Source organism: Pleurodeles waltl, chromosome 6, assembly GCF_031143425.1.
Source record: "Pleurodeles waltl isolate 20211129_DDA chromosome 6, aPleWal1.hap1.20221129, whole genome shotgun sequence".
NCBI lineage: Eukaryota > Metazoa > Chordata > Amphibia > Caudata > Salamandridae > Pleurodeles > Pleurodeles waltl.
The window spans coordinates 352,955,605-352,974,308 of record NC_090445.1 but is presented as its reverse complement, the minus strand read 5'-3'; positions in this window follow the sequence as shown (position 1 = coordinate 352,974,308).

Genomic DNA, 18,704 nt, shown 5'->3' with positions numbered 1-18,704 from the left:
CCAGGGCACCAGTTGTTTGGAAAGAGCCACTTGCCAGCATATGAAGTACGGCAAGCAGCTTTGTTTCTGTTGGGATGGTGCGGGGTGTCACCAAAGTGGGGGCCAACTGCTGTTCAATGTTGCGCAGCAGCTGCTGAATGGCCTGCCAGTTCAACCGGTACCTCTGGATGATGTCATGTTCCCTGAGGCCCTGAAGGGTGGTTCTTGGGCGGAATATCCTCTCCTGCCTTCTGCGCTGCCTTTGGGGTCCCTGCTGGTGTTGTGGTATCTTCTGTTGTTGCTGCTGGGCTCTACGTCTGCGTGCACGCTGGATTAGTATCACCTTCATGGCTCCCTGTTGCTGCTCTGCTGCTCTGCTGTTTGTTCTGTGTGTTCTGATTAAATACAGGTGTGTTTGCCCCATTTTAACGCCTGCCCTGACCCAGGCGTTAATTTGTTACACAAATCGGGCTGTGCGTCATTTTCTGGCTCCACCTCCCAGCCGTGCGTCATTTTTGCCTTAAAGCATAAATACGACGCACGGCCCTATAAGACATTTTTGGGACGGGAACGCCTACCTTGCATATAATTAACGCAAGGCGGGTTGCCGAATCCCAAAAATTACGCACACGGCAGAATTTTGTTGTCCGCGGGATCGGGCATCAAAGTTTAAATACGGGGCAACGTTTGCGCTGATTGTGCGTCAAATTTTTTGACGCACAATCCGTGCAGACGGAGTATAAATATGCCCCTGAGTATTTTCTTTCATGTGTGTGAGTACTATGTGACTACAGTGGTATTGCTTGAGCTTTGCATGTCTCCTAGATAAGCCTTGGCTACTCAGCTACAGCTACCCCTAGAGAGCCTGGCTTCGACACACTGCCTACATTTCACTAATAAGGGATAACTGGACCTGATTTAAGGTGTAAGTACCATAGGTGCGCACTACAAACCAGGCCAGCCTCCTACAGTGACCACTATAAATTCCGACCTCCATGGAAATCCATCAAGTTTTTTTAAAAACGGCATTGAGTCTTTCAAGTATGAAGGTAAGTTAACAACACATTAATGCAAAAAATGGATCCAGGTATCAGGAGGTATTTTCTAATAAGGACCCCATGGGACTCACTATTGGTCGTCCTGGTAATACTCTTTTATCTTTATGGACCTTAGGGAGAAAATGAATTGTTGCCATTCTTTCATGTTCCGCCTTTAAGTATTGGTACTCATCCCACCCCAACAATTCAGTATCACACCATGATTTTAGTTTCGGATGATATTCCTTTTCCATTACTTTTATGGGATTCCCAAGAAGACACCTATTGTGTGCAATATTGCCAAGTTGTCTTTTGGTCTCTAGTAAATACACGTTCAAATCCATTACCACAATGTTTCCTCCTTTATTTGATGGCTTGATAATTAACAACGAGTTGATCTTTAAATCAAGGATATCCTTCCAATCCTTTTTCGAGAAGTTAATTTTCTCTTAGTCATTTCGCAACTTTTTCCTCTAAATGTTAAGATCTTGAACTACCAATTCTTGAAATAGATCCACTCGATTTCCCAGGGCTAATTGTAGGCAGAGCTTATTGCTGGGTTTCAATCCACTTTCCTTTAAATTATCTATGTTAAAACCCATTTCTTTAAGGATTCTCTTTTGTAAAGTCAACTCACATGACCCCTTTTCTTCCAATACTCCCTTTGTATTCATATTAGTAAATGTTGAACCATACTATTCCCACAACTGTTTTCAGGTTCAATATTCCCATAGGTTGTTTTTGATAATAGTAAGGAGAACAGCATGTTGTTTCTTTTTTAGGTTTCATCTGATGATATTTATGAAGCTTCGGTTTCCAAATGTATTTGTATATTTCTATTCTACTATCAACAAAGTCAGGACCTGACATTGGGCAGAAAGTGAGATTCAAATTTAATAACCTCATTTGGTTATGGTTAAGAGTGGTTGATGAGATGTTTATCACAACCGACGTCACCTCTGATGCATCATTCCCATATGTTATTCCTTCCTGTACCCTCTGTTCCTACCTCATCCTCTTTCTCTTGCCACTCTTTGCCCTGCATTTCTTTTTTCGGATCCTGATTGTATCCTGCCCTTCCTTCCTGATGCATTGTGAGCAGCACAAGGCGAAGTTCCTTGTGAAAATCTATCTTCTCCATGCTTGTCTCATCTGCATTAGATCCTGGGTCAGAGCTAACATCACTGTCACTAGGTGTTGCATTCTTAGATACATCCATTCTTTCTTTTGATCTCAAACTATCATACTTCTTTGCAAATAAGTACACCTGGCCATATTGATAATCCAACCTATCCCTTCTGAATTTCCTCACTTTATGCTCCATTATATTCCTATAACGTCTTTTCCAACTTAGTCAACTGGTCCTTAACATTTGCATCCTCCTTCCATTGGTCCTACTCCTTCATGAGCATTTCAATCTTTGCCATTTATAATTCCATCTTTCATTTAGCATGTTTGATTAAGGTTTTCATCAGCCTCACTGAATACTCCTCTGTGTTCTGGCACCACTCGATCGTTAAGTCCTCATACATATCTTCAAACGTTGATAACAACATTATTCGCAGTCCCCTTGGTATTCGCGTACATTCTATACACTTAGTGAGTGAAGTCATCTCCCACCATTGCTTTGCTTCTATTTTCTTTGCCTTCTCCAAATCCCTAATCAACTGTGCAGATGTTTTATTTCCAACATTTACTTCCAACATTAGTGGGATTTTCCACCCCTACTTTTTCAGATTGTTTGCTAAAAGTACGTTCCAACACCAATTTTCACACATTTTCACCTTGTTGTCAGTCCTCCATTATCATATTTTATAATCAAACTTTCAGTCAGCTTGGTCAATCAGTGCTCATTAACAAAAATTCCTTTAGTCCATTCAGTCACTCGCACTCATGTTCAACCTCTACAGTTTATATCCTTCTACTATAATGCTTGCACCCGTCTTCTTTCTTTGTCAAATAGTTCAATACTTGTATGGGTTCCCGGTACCTCTGATAAGATTTTATATTTTAACTATATGTATATATATCTATATGAAATCAATATTTTTATATGTTTGTAAAATGATTTTTTTTCAATACTTTTGTTCTTATCTTTATATGTATATGATACTGATATATTTGTGATCAAATATTTTTGACACAATATTTTTGTATCACAATATTTTTGGTTTAGATATTATGTCAGTGAACGGTCAGTTCATTAGTAAACAATAGTTATTTGCTGCCATGATATTTCAAAGTTATTTGTTAGACATGAAGAATGGAAAGAGGAGTATGACCAAGCAGAAAACAGAAAATAGCTAAATACACACACATTTTGATCTGGAGGCTAGATGGTGAGGGAAATAGAGAAGGGGTTGGCCAGCTACAGGATACCCGCTGGAATTGAGGCATAACACCACAGTCTGCATCTACACTGAAAACAAACAATATCTATTTTCTGTGAAAGTAGAATTCACAGAAGTGGAGAGGATTGTAATGTGCTACCTTGTGTTGTAATTCTGTCACCATGAGCAATGATCATACACCGCACCTGAGTCTGCTGGGCTTCTGACGGGCCCTGGGCAAGAAAACATTCTTTTGCATGCAACAACCCCTGTTTTATTTGTAATTTTATTTTTAGAGTCAGGACTGTTGACATCTTAGGGGTTTGCCTAAAAACCTCACAACTCCATTAGACCTTCCCTAAAAATGGAAACCATTATTAGAATTACATTGCTGACTGAGCAGTTTTGTGACCTGTAATGAGAATAAAGATTGCCTATTTATGTTAAAGTCAAATCCCAAATGATAGCATAGGAACAAAACATTTTCCACTCGCATTTGTGGGGAAACCTGCAACATGCACTGAGCGATGGAGAAGCCCAAGGTTCGTCTGCAGTAACACAGATGTTTCACCTAAAATTATAGATTTTAAGAAAACACACATTGGGCCTACTTCACAAAAGTAACTTACACTTTTGACTAAGGCCCTCATTATGACCCTAGCGGTGAGTGACAAAGTGACGGTAATACCACCAACAGGATGGCGATAACTATTGCCAAATTATGACCATGGCGGTGATAACTCCCATAGACAGCTGATGTACCACACCAAGGGCAGAAACAACACTCACAACGGCGGTAGCCACCAACAGCCAGACAGGAGACAAAGTACCACCCACCATATTATGACACAGTAAACCACCACCTTTTCCGGGGTGGTACCAACGCCATCAAAAGCCTGGCGGAAACACATCACTGAAGAGAAAAGACTCACCATAGGAGCAACAGGGAAGAAGAACGCTGCCATGGAACCAGAACTGCAAGTGTTCCTGATGATCTTCTACGTTATGCTCCACCTGGAACACCAACGTCGACGAAGACGATGACGGTGAGTACATCCACCTAGCACACAAAAGGAGGGAAGGAGGAAAACGAGAGTGACGACACACACCATACACACGTAAAACAATTTGCGTCCGATACATGGCAGAATAATGCAAGGACTACAAGAATGCACGGAAATGAATGTTTTAACATCAATAGCAAATAAATTATTGAATTGTCCATGAAACAGATGTGTACACATGTACACAAAGGGACACTGCCCAATCTAATGTTCATTCCTCTCTGCTGGGGAGTGCAAGGTCACAGTCTCTCAGGTGGGTGACTTGCCTGCTGGTTCTGGAGGGGGCAACATGCCCATTGCTCTGTCCTGGGGAATGCAAGGCCACAGTATCTCAGGTGGGTGACTTTCCCACTGGTACTGGAGGGGGCCCCACGTACAGCAGCACCTGGAGGGTGGCCTACATGGCGTCCACTGGTGGTGATGGCTGCACGTTAGTGGCAGATGGAGGTGCCTCCTGGGCAGCCACTGGAGATGTTGATGGCTACAGTGTGGTGGCAGATTGAGGTGCCTCCTGGGCAGCCACTGGAGTTGGTAATGGCTGCAGTGTGGTGGCAGATGGAGGTGCCTCCTGGGCAGCCTCTGCAGGTGGTGATGACTGCAGTGTGGTGGCAGATGGAAGTGTCTCCTGGGCAGCCACTGGAGGGGGTAATGGCTGCAGTGTTGTGGCAGATGGATGTGCCTCTTGTACAGCCACTGGAGGTGGTGATCGCTGTACTTCCTCAACTGGCGGTGGGGTCCCAGTGACCGCTTGAGGTGGTGGAGGTGTCACCCTGACAGCCTCCGCTGGAGTAAAGAACTCGTCCCCTCCATGACATGGGGCGTGGATTCCTTACCCTTCCTGGCAGGGGGTTGATGGCTTATTCACCTTCTTGGATGGAGGTGCAGGGTCCTTCCCTGTCTTGGGACTGACAGGGTTGGAGAGGACAGAGGGGACGCATGCATGGATGTTGTGGAGGTGTCTGCTAGTGAGCTGTGTGTGCTGCTTGGTGTGGTGATGCTGGTGGTGGATGATGATATAGTGCATGCAGGTGTGAGTGTGGAGGTGACTGGGAGGGAGGTGGAGGGGGAGACAGTGGATATTGTTGTGTCGTCACCTGTATGGTGCTTGAGTGAGTGCTTGTGGGATGAAGTGTGGTGCTTGTGTTTGCCTGTGCCACTCTTGGGTGTTGTCTTGTGTGCATGCTTGTCTGTATGTGTGCATGGGATGGGTTGGGGTTGGTGAGAATAGGTCTGGGAAGTGGTAATTGGAGGGGGACAGTAGAAACAGGGGCAATGGTTGCCATCAGAGAGGAGGCATAGCCGGAATCGATCTATGTTGGGCCTCCAATCCACAGTGAATGCCCTCCGGAAATGCATTGCATTGCTGCATCTGGGATGCCAGCCTCTGGATGGCATTCACAATGGTTGATTATCCTACAGAGATGGATCTCAGGAGGTCAATAGACTCCTCACTCAGGGTAGGAGGGCTTACTTGGGCAGGGCCTGAGGTGCCTGTGGTGAAGGAGATGCCCACCCTCCTGGGTGAGTGGGTATGGGGATCTTGCTGAGGGGCTGCTGGGAGGGCAGAGCTGGTACGGGGTGTGGCGGCTGTACCTGCAGCTGGGGCAGTCACAGAGGTGTACACCACCACCAGGGAGCTTCCATCGGAGGAGGTATCACCTCCTGTCTCCGCCATGGTGCTCCTCTCGCCCTCCGTCCCACTGGTTCCCTCGGTGATGGTGGACTCAGCCTCCTGGGTCCTGTGGGATGCAGCTCCCTCTGTCACCAGTGCCCCTTCTCCTCCGCCAGATGATGCTAATGCTCACAAGGACAGGATGACAGAACAAAAAAGGGGGGGAGAGAAAACGGAAACACTGGGTCAATGACTTCACCAACACCACAGTTGGCATCCACAGCACCGTCACACACAGGGAACAGGCTTAAGCACTATGCATTGAACTGCCAGTGATGTGGCTAGATGCTAAGGCAAGAAGAGGGTCACACACCGCCAACTGCACCCCTCCTGGGACCCACGGTGCCCTGCCTGAAATGGACTGCTAACAAGCTAGTTTACCTGTATTTGCTATACACCTATAACCCTAGAGATAAACCACACTGCAATGTCTGGCCTGGCCTTAGGGGCACCCACTAACTCACATCCGCCACCCAGATCCCACCCCACCTGACAATATTTGCAATGATACCCACTGTACTCACCCCCTTGTGGCTGCTTGGATTCCCTCAAGGAACCATCCAGCTCAGGGTGGATCCCCACCAGTATGCGGGTCATCAGGGGGGGTCAGGTTCTGACGGGCATCCCTTCCTTGTTGGGAGGCCATTCCCAGCTGGGCCTCCGCGGTCTTCCGTGCCCAGCGCCTCAGGTCCTCCCACCGTTTCCAACAGTGTGTGCTCCGCCTGCCATAAAACCCTGGGCCTGCACATCCTTGGCGATGGCACTCCACATTCCATCTTTTGATGAGTGCTGACCTGCAGAGGCAATATAGACAGGTAAACACCATTAAACAAACAGCCTAGCCTGTCACACAAATGGCCCACCATACCCGTTTCCATCACCATTGGCACACACATTGCCCAGCGCACACCATGTATACCACCATAAGACATTTCCTCCACCTCTACACACAATGCTTGCACACACATCTCCATGCATCCTTCCCACATGCATCATACCCAAAGTGTTCTCACCTGTTGGTCTGGAGGGCCATACAGCAGTCCGGTGGAATCTGCCTCCTGGGTCCTGTGGGATGCAGTTCCCTCTGGGGTAGGGTGTAGGACCCCATCCACCAGTTGTGGTGAATTCCAGACACAGGTCACAGCAGCACACACAGTGTAGATGTTGTCCTGTGGAAAGTCAGGAAACAAGTGAGGAATCAGATAGAAAATGGCTGTGGCAGTGTACACTGTCACCGCAGATCCCCATTGGCCACTGTACTCCATAGGTCCCCATATTATCCAATGAAGAATTGCACGGCGGGCAAGACCGCCTTCCGCCACGATGCCCAACGTCAGCAGAATTACCTCACTTCCACCTGTCCCTACATACAGGGCAGGTGGTCGTCATTTTAAGGGGGGGGACAGGCATATCAACATTGACTGCGTAGCAGATTAGATTGGTACATACCTCAACGTTTACATTGTCCCATTACATTAGTGCACCAACTAGACTGCAGTTGTGGTTCCATTCTTCAAATTGTGACAGACTTCTCACTCTTGTGTCCCTTAGAGACCTACCACTTCGGATGAACAGGAGGTGGAGACATACCCCGTGTACAGAAACCCTGGTGGAATTAGCTACACTGGAGGACAGGCATATTATCCTCACCTGTAGACTGGACAGGGCCACAATCATTGAGCTGTGTGCCCAATTGGAGCCAGACCTGATCTCATCTATCCGTCATCCAACTGGGATCCCCCCTCTTGTGGAAGTGCTACCTGTGCTCTATTTCTTGCCAACTGGTTCCTTCCAAGTTACAGTTAGCTTGGCAGCAGGAATGTCACAGCCAATGTTCTCAATCGTGCTGGCAAGAGTGTTGTCTGCCCTGGTAAAACACATATGCAGCTATATTTCTTTCCCCCAGGTGGAAGATTTGCCCACTGTGAAGGCCGGATTCTATGCTATGGGACATATCCCCAATAATTTTGGGGCGAAATGATGGGACACATATTGAGTTTGTCCCCCCTGGCCAGAATGAACAGGAGTTAAGGAATCGTAAGAGTTTCCGCGCACTGAATGTGCAGATGGTATGCCTGGCGGACCAGTACATCTCCCACGTCAATGCTAAGTATCCTGGGTCAGTGCATGATGCCTTTGTTCTGAGGAATAGCATCATCCCAAATGTGATGGCCCATCTACAGAGGCAAAGGGTGTGGTGTTAACCCCATAGGACTGTGTGATGCTCAATGTGCTCTATCAATACTTGCAGGTGACTCTGGCTACCCAAACCTATTTTGGCTGCTAACCCCTGTGAGGAATGCCAGGACAGAGGTATAGGAACGTTATAATGAAGCACATGGGTGAAACAGATGGGTCATCTGGAGGACATTCGGCCTCCTGAAGGCCAGGTTCAGGTGCCTCCATCTGACAGGTGGATCTCTGTGCTACTCACACAAGAAGGTGTGCCAGATTGTAGTGGCATGCTGCATGTTGCAAAACCTGGCCCTCAGACGACATGTGCCTTATCCGCAGGAGGAGGAGACAGGAGATGCCCCTGTGGCAGCAGTAGACCCCGATGACAGTGAGGATGAAGAGGCAGAGGATGAGGATGAGGACAACAGTGGATGCCCAGAGTCTCACCTACACTACCATGAAAGATGCCCTACTCACAAAATATGGTCTCACCTCTGAGTAGTATAAGGACAAGTTTAGGTCCTCTAAGAAGAAGGAATCCCAAACATGGTTGGAATGTATTGATTCTTATTACAGGTCACTATATGGTTGGGTTAAGGGCAGTAAGGTAACTACGTATGAGGGGCTTTCCAATCTGTTTGCTTGGGAGCACTTGTACAGTTAATGTTTTCTAGAGCTGTGCCAGCACCTGATTCACAGCAAGCTGACTTATCTCAGGAAGCTTGCACAGGAAGCAGACCGCTGGGAGAGCACCAGGGTCGAAAAGAGGTACGGGGGAGACCATGCCAACATTGGGCAGGGTCCCTCTCAGAAGAAAGGGGGGTAAGAGTAAACAGGGGGAGTTCTCTAAAGGGCCCCAAACTGATTCCAAGGGTAAGGATTCCTAACCATCCAGTGAGAAGAAGCCATGGTTCTCCAAAGGGAAGCCAGTGGCAGGTTGTCCCCCATGTAAATGCTATGCATGTGACCAGGTGGGTCATGTGAGGGGAGACCCCAAATGCCCCAAAAGTACACCAGCACCCACTGGTGCGACGTCCCAGGGCTTGACCAGTGTGGCGCTGGGGGAGGAGTTGGCTCCAGGTGGGTGGGAGCCAGCTGAGATGACCCTTGTCTCACTAGGGGACAGTGAGATGATCCAGAGAACCCTCATGCCTGAGAACACTAAGACGTACAGGAAGTGGGTGACCATCAATGGACAGAGGGTGGAGGCACTGAGAGACACAGGAGCCAGTGTGACTACAGTGAGGAGTCAGCTGGTGTCTGAAGAGCAGATAGATCCCTGGTTACTTCACCAAGTAGTTGCAGTTGACAACTCAGAGCGCCCGTGCAGAGTGGTGCAGGTTCCCTTTGAATGGGGGGGGTCTCAGGTTCCTTGAAGGTAGCTGTGAGTCCAACCATGCCGGTTGCTTGTTTGCTAGGTAATGACCTGGAGGATTCCCCTTGGAAGTGGGTGGAATACAGGTCTCACTTGGTGATGTTAGGTCTGCCTGGGTGGGTATGTGTATCCACCTGGTCAATGGCAGGCCGTCAGGGTAGTCAAGAGCCCCTGGAGCCTGAAACAGTGGCCCAGGGGACTGCCATGAAGAGGAAGGGCAGGGGGCGCAGGAAACCGGCCCCAGAAGATCCCACGGTCCGGGAGGAGGTGGAACCTGAGGGTGACATCCCGGAGCCTACGGGGGAAGAGGTGGCTAAACTGGGGGAGGTCCCTGAGTTGTTGCAATTGGCAGCAGGAAGGAGGACCCACCTGGGAAGCATTCTGTGAAGCACAGAAGATTTGTCCTACTATTGAGGGATTGCGGCAGCAGGCTGCAGCCCAGGTGGCTGTCATGGAGCCCAGTACTCATCTGATCTATTGGGAGGATGGCATCCTGTATAGTGAGTCTAAGATTCCTGAGCCTGTGTCAGCTTGTATGCTGACGGTACCCCAGTGCTTCAGGGCCTTCCTACTGGGGTTGGCTCATGATGTACCTTTGGTAGGACATCTGGGGCAGGACAAGACCTATAGGAGGCTTGTCTCCTACTTCTATTGGCCCCAGATGAGAAAGCACTCTGCTGCACACTGTAGGTCTTGCCCAACTTGCCAGTCAAGTGGCAAGAGTGGGGGAAGATGTAAGGCTCCCCTCCATTCTTTACCTGTGGTTAGTACTCCCTTTGAAACAATAGGTATTGACATTGTGGGGCCTCTGGATCCCAAGACAGCCATGGGCAAATGGTTCATCCTGGTCTTGGTGGACAAGGCCACCCTTTAACAAGAAGCCATTCCTCTGAGGTCAGTCTCTTCCCCTGTGGTGAGTCGTGCACTGATGGGGGGTTTTGCCCACATGGGGTTCCCCAAGGAAGTGGTATCTGATAGGGGTACCAACTTCATATCCACGTATATGAAGTCTCTGTGGAAAGTGTGAGGGGTAACCTACAAGTTCACCACACCTTACCACCCTCAAAGTAATGGTCTGGTTGAGAGATTCAACCGCACCTTGAAAGGCATGATCATGGGCCTGTCAGAGCCCTTGAGGCAGAAGTGGGGACGTCCTCTTGCCATGCCTTCTGTTCGCCTACAGGTAGGTGCCTCAAAAGGGATTTGGGTCCCTTTGAGCTGATTTATGGCCACCCTGTGAGGGGACCTTTGAGTGTGGTGAAGGAGGCTTTGGAGAAAGCTCCTAGTAAACACCCCCAGGATGTATTTAGCTACATGCTGGCTTTGAGAAACCAGACTGCACGCTTCAGGAGTCTCGCCCAGGAGAACCTAGAAGCAAGCCAGGAGGATATGAAACACTGGTATGACCAGAATGCCACTCTGGCCGAGTTTCATCCTGTACAAAAAGTGTGGGTGATGGCACCAGTGGAGCCTAGGGCACTCCAGGATAAGTGGACTTGGCATTTGAGGTGGTGGTGTGCAAGGGTGAAGTCACCTACCTGGTGGACTTTCAGTCTCCAAGGAACCTTTAAGGGTCCTGCATGTCAACCACCTCAAACCTCACTTTGAGCGCACTGAACTGTCCTTGCTCCTTGCGACAGATGATGGGGTGGAGGAAGAGAGTGAGCCACTTCCTGACCTCCTGTCTGCAGGAGAAAAAGAATAATCTGTGAAGGGAGTGATTCTCTCCCCCTCCCTGACTGAGGAGCAGTTTGGTGGTGGAGCAGTTTGCCTCTGCTGCTGCATCTGGTGCCACTCCAGAACTCAGTTCCTGTGTGGACTACCGGGGACTCAATGTGGTCAGGAAGACTGACGCACACCCCAACCCCCGAGCTGATGAGCTCATCGACCTGTTAGGAGCTGCCAAATACCTCAGTACGTTTGACTTAACATCTGGGTATTGGCAGATTGCCTTAACTGAGGATGCCAAGGAGAGGTCAGCATTCTCTAACCCAGATGGACACTTTCAACTTAAAGTCATGTCATTTGGGATGAAGAATGCCCCTGCCACCTTTCAGAAGTTGGTCAACCAGGTGGTGGCTAGGCTGGATGAGTTCAGTGCTGCCTACCTGGATGACATTGCTGTGTTTAGTTCCACATGGGAGAAATATCTGCAACACCTCTGGAGAGTGTTAGATGCCCTGCAGAAGGAAGGCCTCACTATTAAGGTGAGCAAGTGCCAAATAGAGCAGGGTTCGGTGGTGTACTTGGGACACCAGGAAGGGAGTGGCCAGATGGCACCACTTCGGCCAAAAATTGATACAATTCTGGCTTAGGAGCCTCCCAAGACCCAGACTGAAGTGAGAGCCTTCTTAGGTCTCACAGGATACTACAGGAGGTTTGTCAAGGGTTATGGTACCATTGTTACCCCCTTGACTGAGCTGACTTCGAAGAAGCAACCCAGGAAGGACATCTGGACAGAGGCTTGCTAGAACGCTTTTGATGCCCTGAAGGCTGCCATGTGCAACACCCGTGCTGAACGTACCTGACTACTCCAAGGAGTTTGTTGTGCAAACAGACGCCTCAGAGCATGGTATTGGAGCAGTACTCTCACAGCTTAATGAAGAGGGCCCAGAACAACCCGTAGCATTCATTAGCAGGAGGTTACTTCCCAGGGAACGTAGGTGGAGTGCCCTAGAATATGAAGCGTTTGCTGTGGTCTGGGCACTGAAGAAGCTAAGACCCTACTTGTTTGGGACTCACTTCCAAATTCAGACCGACCACAGGCCCCTCAGATGGTTAATGCAGATGAGGGGTGGGAATACAAAACTGTTAAGATGGTCCGTTTCCCTACAGGGTATGGACTTTACGGTGGAACACCGTCCTGGTACAGAACACTCCAATGCTGATGGTCTGTCCAGGTTCTATCGCCTTAGTGATGAGAACTCCCAAGAGGTTTGGTAGTTGCTCCCCACTTTCAGCTGCGGGGGACACGTGTTAGACTTTTCATCCTTGGTGTGGTCTCCCTTAACTTTTTGCCTTTGTTTCCCAGGTTGTTGATGTGTGCTGGACTCTGATTTGGCTGATTTTGTTACTCTGTTAAGAGACTACAATGCCCACTCTGGAACCAAATCTAACAACATACATATATCCTATAATTTACATGCAGCATAATAAGATACTTATTTGAAAAACATCCTTGATTTACGTACAGAAATATTCACATAAAAGAACCCCCTATCAAAAAACCAAACTAGAAGGACAAGAGAATGTACAAGTGCTTGTGATTATTAGAAAAAGAGAACATAAGTCTCACAACTCTCCAATAGAAACAGAGATTTAAAAGAAATGCCTGTTGGTTCAACCATTTACACATTGAATCATTAATATAATTACAAGAGTATCACATCCCCATTCAAGCCCTTCCTTTATTATAAAAAAGAGAAAACACATCCAGGCTCAACCACCATCGTCGACGTTTCGACCCCCTCTGGCTCTCGGGCTAATTCCAGGCTCTCACACGGGTCTTCATCAGGACTAAAATGATAGGGGACCACTAAAGTAATCCAAAAAGAATAATAATCAATCTAGTTGTACTAATATTTTTATAAAATATCATGCTGCTGCAAAACTATCTACCCCAATACTTACATTTCATACAATCTCACTCTTGAAGCCTCAATCTTCTTCAACATCACTTCACCTCGCCTCACATCTACAACATATATAAACTGACTCTATTAATCATCTCACTTTACAACAAAGTAATGTTGAGCAAACCAAATAACCTTACACTCTTACCCGAGTCAACTAAAGATATGCTCCTTCCACCATAGTTTCACCAAATTTCTTCAAAATACTCCTTAAAAAAACAAACAAACGCACAGTAAAATCTCCATTTAAAACAAACATACTTTATCCAAAATAACCTAGTAATTCTCTATGTTTTATTGAAAAAAACACATATAATGAATCACCCAAATATAACTACATTGATTAAATTACTCTATTTTTCTATTCTCATAAAAACAAATAAATCAAAAATCTGGCATATCAAAATCCGCTCTGTCAAGCTTCTCCAAAAGCCCCAATACCTATAAATGTAGCAGCCGTTAGTTTTACTTCATATCCCACCTTAAACGACGTGGCAAGTCAAACACCGCACTTTTATAACTTCCTTCATTAAGTAAAGCGATCGCAGGTGTGGAAAGCATGGTTGTTATTGTTCCTCTCCGGTCCGCAACTACATCGGGGTCTATTCGCCCCCTCTGGCATCTATTGGTATAGCAACAAGGCTTACATATTTACTCTGATTCAGCATGCGGCAGTACAAGCATCGATCTTGTAACATTAAACATGAATCGGTATGCAAAAAATTATTGCCTGTTATTTCACTGTAATCCAAGTCTCTATAAAACCATTCCCTCGGGGCACCTCATGATTTAACAACAATAATATCTTATTTGGCCTGCTCTCATCTCACTTACATAACAGGGAACGCGTGTCAATATTAAAAAGGATCGTATTTTAAAATACGGGGACAATAACAGTGTGGAATATTTTATTGCATTGTCCTTTCACTCAATAACTATAAATGCATAAAAAGGACCTATAGCTATTTCATTTTATTCCTCCATGAGATATAAAAGTACAGAAAAACATAGCAACTCATCCCATGTAATAAGATTCATCACAGAACCATTATATATAGCAATAAAACTACTTTGAACTCAATACATCATGAGATCTATATCACATATAACACACAAAAATTATCCGCTCCAGTGCTAGAATCATTGTTACTCTGGGCACTTTACCACTGCTAAGCAGTGATAAAGTACAAGTGCTCCTTTACAAAATGTATATGTAATTGGTTTATCCATGATTGGCATATTTGATTTATTAGTAAGTCCCTAGTACAGTGCACGAGAGGTGCCCAATGTCTGTAAATCAAATGCTACGAGAGGGCCTGCAGCACTGGTTGTGCCACCCATATAATTATCTCTGTAATCATGTCTCAGACCTGCCACTGCAGTGTCTGTGTTTGCAATTTTAACTGTATATTCGACTTGGCAAATGTACTCACTCTAAACCTTCCCTTTTCTTACATGTAAGACACCCCTAAGGTAGGCCCTAGATAGTCCCAAGGTCAGGGTGCAGTGTATGGTTCAGGTGGGACATATAGTAATGTGTTTTATTTGTCCTGACAGTGAAATATTGCTAAATTCATTTTTCACTATTGCAAGGCCTGTCCCCCTAATAGGTTAACATGGGGGCTACCTTTAAATCTGATTAAAGTGTAGATTCCCTTTTAGGAGCGGATGGACATGTGGAGATTGGGGTCTCGGAGCTCACAATTTAAAAATACATCTTTTAGTAAGGTTGATTTTAAGATTGTGTGTTTGAAAATGTCACTTTTAGAAAGTGAGCATGTTCTTGCTTATACCATTTCTGTGACTCTGCCTTTGTGGATTCCCTGTCTGGGTCAGGTTGATAGTTGGGATGGTTGTACCTCACACTAGACAGTGACACAAAGGGAGCTGGTGTGTAGTCTGCATTTCCTGATGAGAAATCTGTGCTAGGAGGGAAGGGAGGAGTGGTCACTCACACCTGAAAGGGATGTGCATGACCTCACACAATGCAGTCTCCAACCCCCTGGTGAGTGGCTGGGGCCTAGCCGGGGCAAGGCAGGATTTCGCATTCAAAAGAGACTTTACTTTGAAGTAGGCCTACTTCAAAGGAGAAATTGGAGCCATCCTGCAGTTGCTGCTTCTGCCAGAGTAAGAGGGCAAAGACTGGACTTTGTGTGCCTTCCATCCTGTGAAGATCTCCAAGGGCTTGATTTAGAGCTTGCCTCCTGTTTTTCGAGGTCTCAGGGATGGCAAAGACTTCTCTCTGCCAGCACCTGGAGTCTCTGGAGAGATTCCTACTCTGCCCTGTGGTTCCCATCCAGTTCCTGGGACCCTGAAAGGAGAATCTGGCAGCCTAAGAGGGAGAAATCCACGCACAGAACGCCGTGCAGGGAAAAGATCAACGCAACTCCGATCTGCGGCTGAAAAATTGACGCTCGCCAGCAACGCGACCGGAAGTTTGACGTACGGAGCTGGAGAAATGACACGCAGCATCGCAGACAGAGGCTGGTGAGATCGCAACCTGCGCTGCCTGGTTTTCGGATCATCGTGCCCCGTCCCAACGAAAGGAGAAACGATGCAAGGTCTCGCTCGTGAGTGGAATCGAAGCATTGCAAGCCCATTTCGACTCACACTCGCCCTTACAGGGTTATTTTTGACACACTCAAGGTACATTTTCACGGTAACAGCGTTAGTGTGTGTTTAAAACTACATGAAGACTCTTTTTACATCTTAATTGATAACTTGACTTGTGGATGGAGGACTTTTGGCATTATTGTCTTGTTTTGTTTAGATAAGTATTTCCTATTTTTATAAACCTGTGTTGTGTCATTTTGTGGTGTTTTCATTAAGTTACTGAGGGGGTCATTCTGACTCCCGCCGGCCGCGGTAACCGCAGGGCCGGCGGGAGCCGCCGAATGACCGCACTGCGGTCAAATGACCGCGGCGGCCATTCTGGCTTTCCCGCAGGGCTGGCGGGCGACCGCCAGAAGGCCGCCCGCCAGCCCAGTGGGAAATCCCCTTCCATGAGGATGCCGGCTCCGAATGGAGCCGGCGGAGTGGATGGGGTGCGACGGGTGCAGTTGCACCCGTCGCGATTTTCAGTGTCTGCGTGGCAGACACTTAAAATCTTGGTTGGGCCCTGTTAGGGGGGCCCCACGACACCCCTTACCGCCATCCTGTTCCTGGCGGCCAAAACCGCCAGGAACAGGATGGCGGTAAGGGGCTCGGAATCCCCATGGCGGCGCAGCAAGCTGCGCCGCCGTGGAGGATTCCCCAGGGCAGCGGAAAACTGGCGGTACACCGCCGGTTTTCCGTTTCTGACCGCGGCCGTACCGCCGCTGTCAGAATGCCCATGGGAGCACCGCCAGCCTGTTGGCGGTGCTCCCGCGGTCGTTTGCCCTGGCGGATTTTACCGCCAGGGTCAGAATGACCCCCTGAGTGTGTTGGTACAAATACTTTACACCTTGCAATCTGAAGTTAAGCCTACTGCTTGTGCCAAGCTACCAAGAGCGTAAGCAGGGATTAGCTGAAGGTGATTCTCTTTTACCCTGACTAGAGTGAGGGTCCTTGCTTGGACGGGGTTAACCTGACTGCCAACCAAAGACCCCATTTCTAACAGAGACTTTCTCAAAAATTTGACTTTTAACATACCATGGAAGAAATTATAGAAGTTGTCATAACGTTGGAACTTTGAAATGCATTATCACTAGAGGATAGAACAGGATATCAATCTTACCTAACTGTGATATCCCTTCTGCAACTGCATTTTCTGTTTCGTTCAACCGGGAGTTTTTGAGTCCAGTATGAAGCTACCAACAGTGCTTAATTTGTAAAAGAATAAGTGATGGGCTCCAAAAGGTTTGGTCAGCACTCAGCAGCAATCACTATTGAATATCAGGGTTCCAAATACCAAAGCTGCATAGCCTTGATTAAACCTGATGCCTCTTTAAACCACTGCTTAACACTCTCTTTCTCTTTATCTTAGTCGTTGATGTTTAATTTCATCACAATGTATACCCACTGTCATTATTTCTCTGTCTTTGTCATCTTCTTTCTTTTCTCCTTTTCTGTTTTTAGGTTGTGCTCTGGCTCAAAGTCTGCTTGATCCAGTTCAACCACCAGCTCAAGATGAAGCATTGGCTACTCCAGGATTGCAAAATGGAGGTATCCAATCTTAATGAGCTTTCTTTGCTAACAGGTTCCAAACTTGCCCCATTGAAGATTTCTTACTTTCAGACATTTTCAAAGTGATGTGTTAAAACCTTGGATAGAGATGAAGAGTGAAGCCTGAACTAATGGTATTCTGATGTCATTTGACTCAAAAGTGTGCCTAAGTGCCTGATCCACAAATATGAACTTACACTTTAGTGTAAGTGAACAATTTGTTTGGGGTATTCAGAAAATGCAAGTTGTATTTTTTTAATAGTAATTGTATGACTGCTGAGACTTTGCACACATAAACAAAAAGGACAGGCCTACCTTTAAATGTGCATAATCGCCACACCTTTTTGAACCAGGCCCACTTTGTATGGTCTTGCTCATCTTCAGAGCTCACCAATAGCACCAATTTGGCCTGCCCTGGATTTTGGTCCCTACTGTTTCCTACAGGAAACTTTTCAACATTTCCTCTTTGATTTTTTGCATTATGGTATCATTGCAATTATGCTTTAACTTGATTGGTTTTAGAATTATAACTTGCTTTATTCTCAACTGCAATATTTTTTTGGTGTTCAAGTACAACATACAGATTTTGCTGACTATTGCCTTGATGCGTGTGATGAACTAAGCATGGTTAAAAGAGGTATTCCTCTCACAAACCTGTTTAAATATTACACATATATTTGTTTTTGTGATAGTTGACACATCTTGCATTAAGAAAGATGTCACTCACATCATGGATTTAATACCCCAGTGTAATACACTCAGAAACTAGGTGCACTGTTAAAAATAATGATAAGAAGTCAATAAACAACAACAGGAAAAAAAATCACCTCTTCTGGCTCAATCTCTCTGCAACCCCCCATCTTTTTTCAGCCCTTCAATATGACTGAAGTTCCAAGAACGCACTGTTAGATCTAGCATGCTTGATGTGGTTTCTGTGATTTTTTGCCTTCTGACCTCCTATTTTGCTGACTTCATTTTTTGATGGCTTTAGGTTTATGTGCCCTTTAACATGCTAACCCGTGCTAAAGCGCAGATGCTCTGTACTCTAGACATTGTCGCATTGACTTATCCACAATTGGCATATTTATATTTACTTGTAAGTCCCTAGTTGTAGGAAGGTAGCCTCTTTCTAGCCTTGTTACCCCCACTTTTGGCCTCTTTGTGAGTATATGTCAGGGTGTTTTTACTGTCTCACTGGGATCCTGCTAGTCAGGACCCCAAGGCTCATTATGGAAACCCTATTTGTCAGTGTGTTTTATATGTATCACGGGGACCCTGCTAGCCAGGACCCCATTGC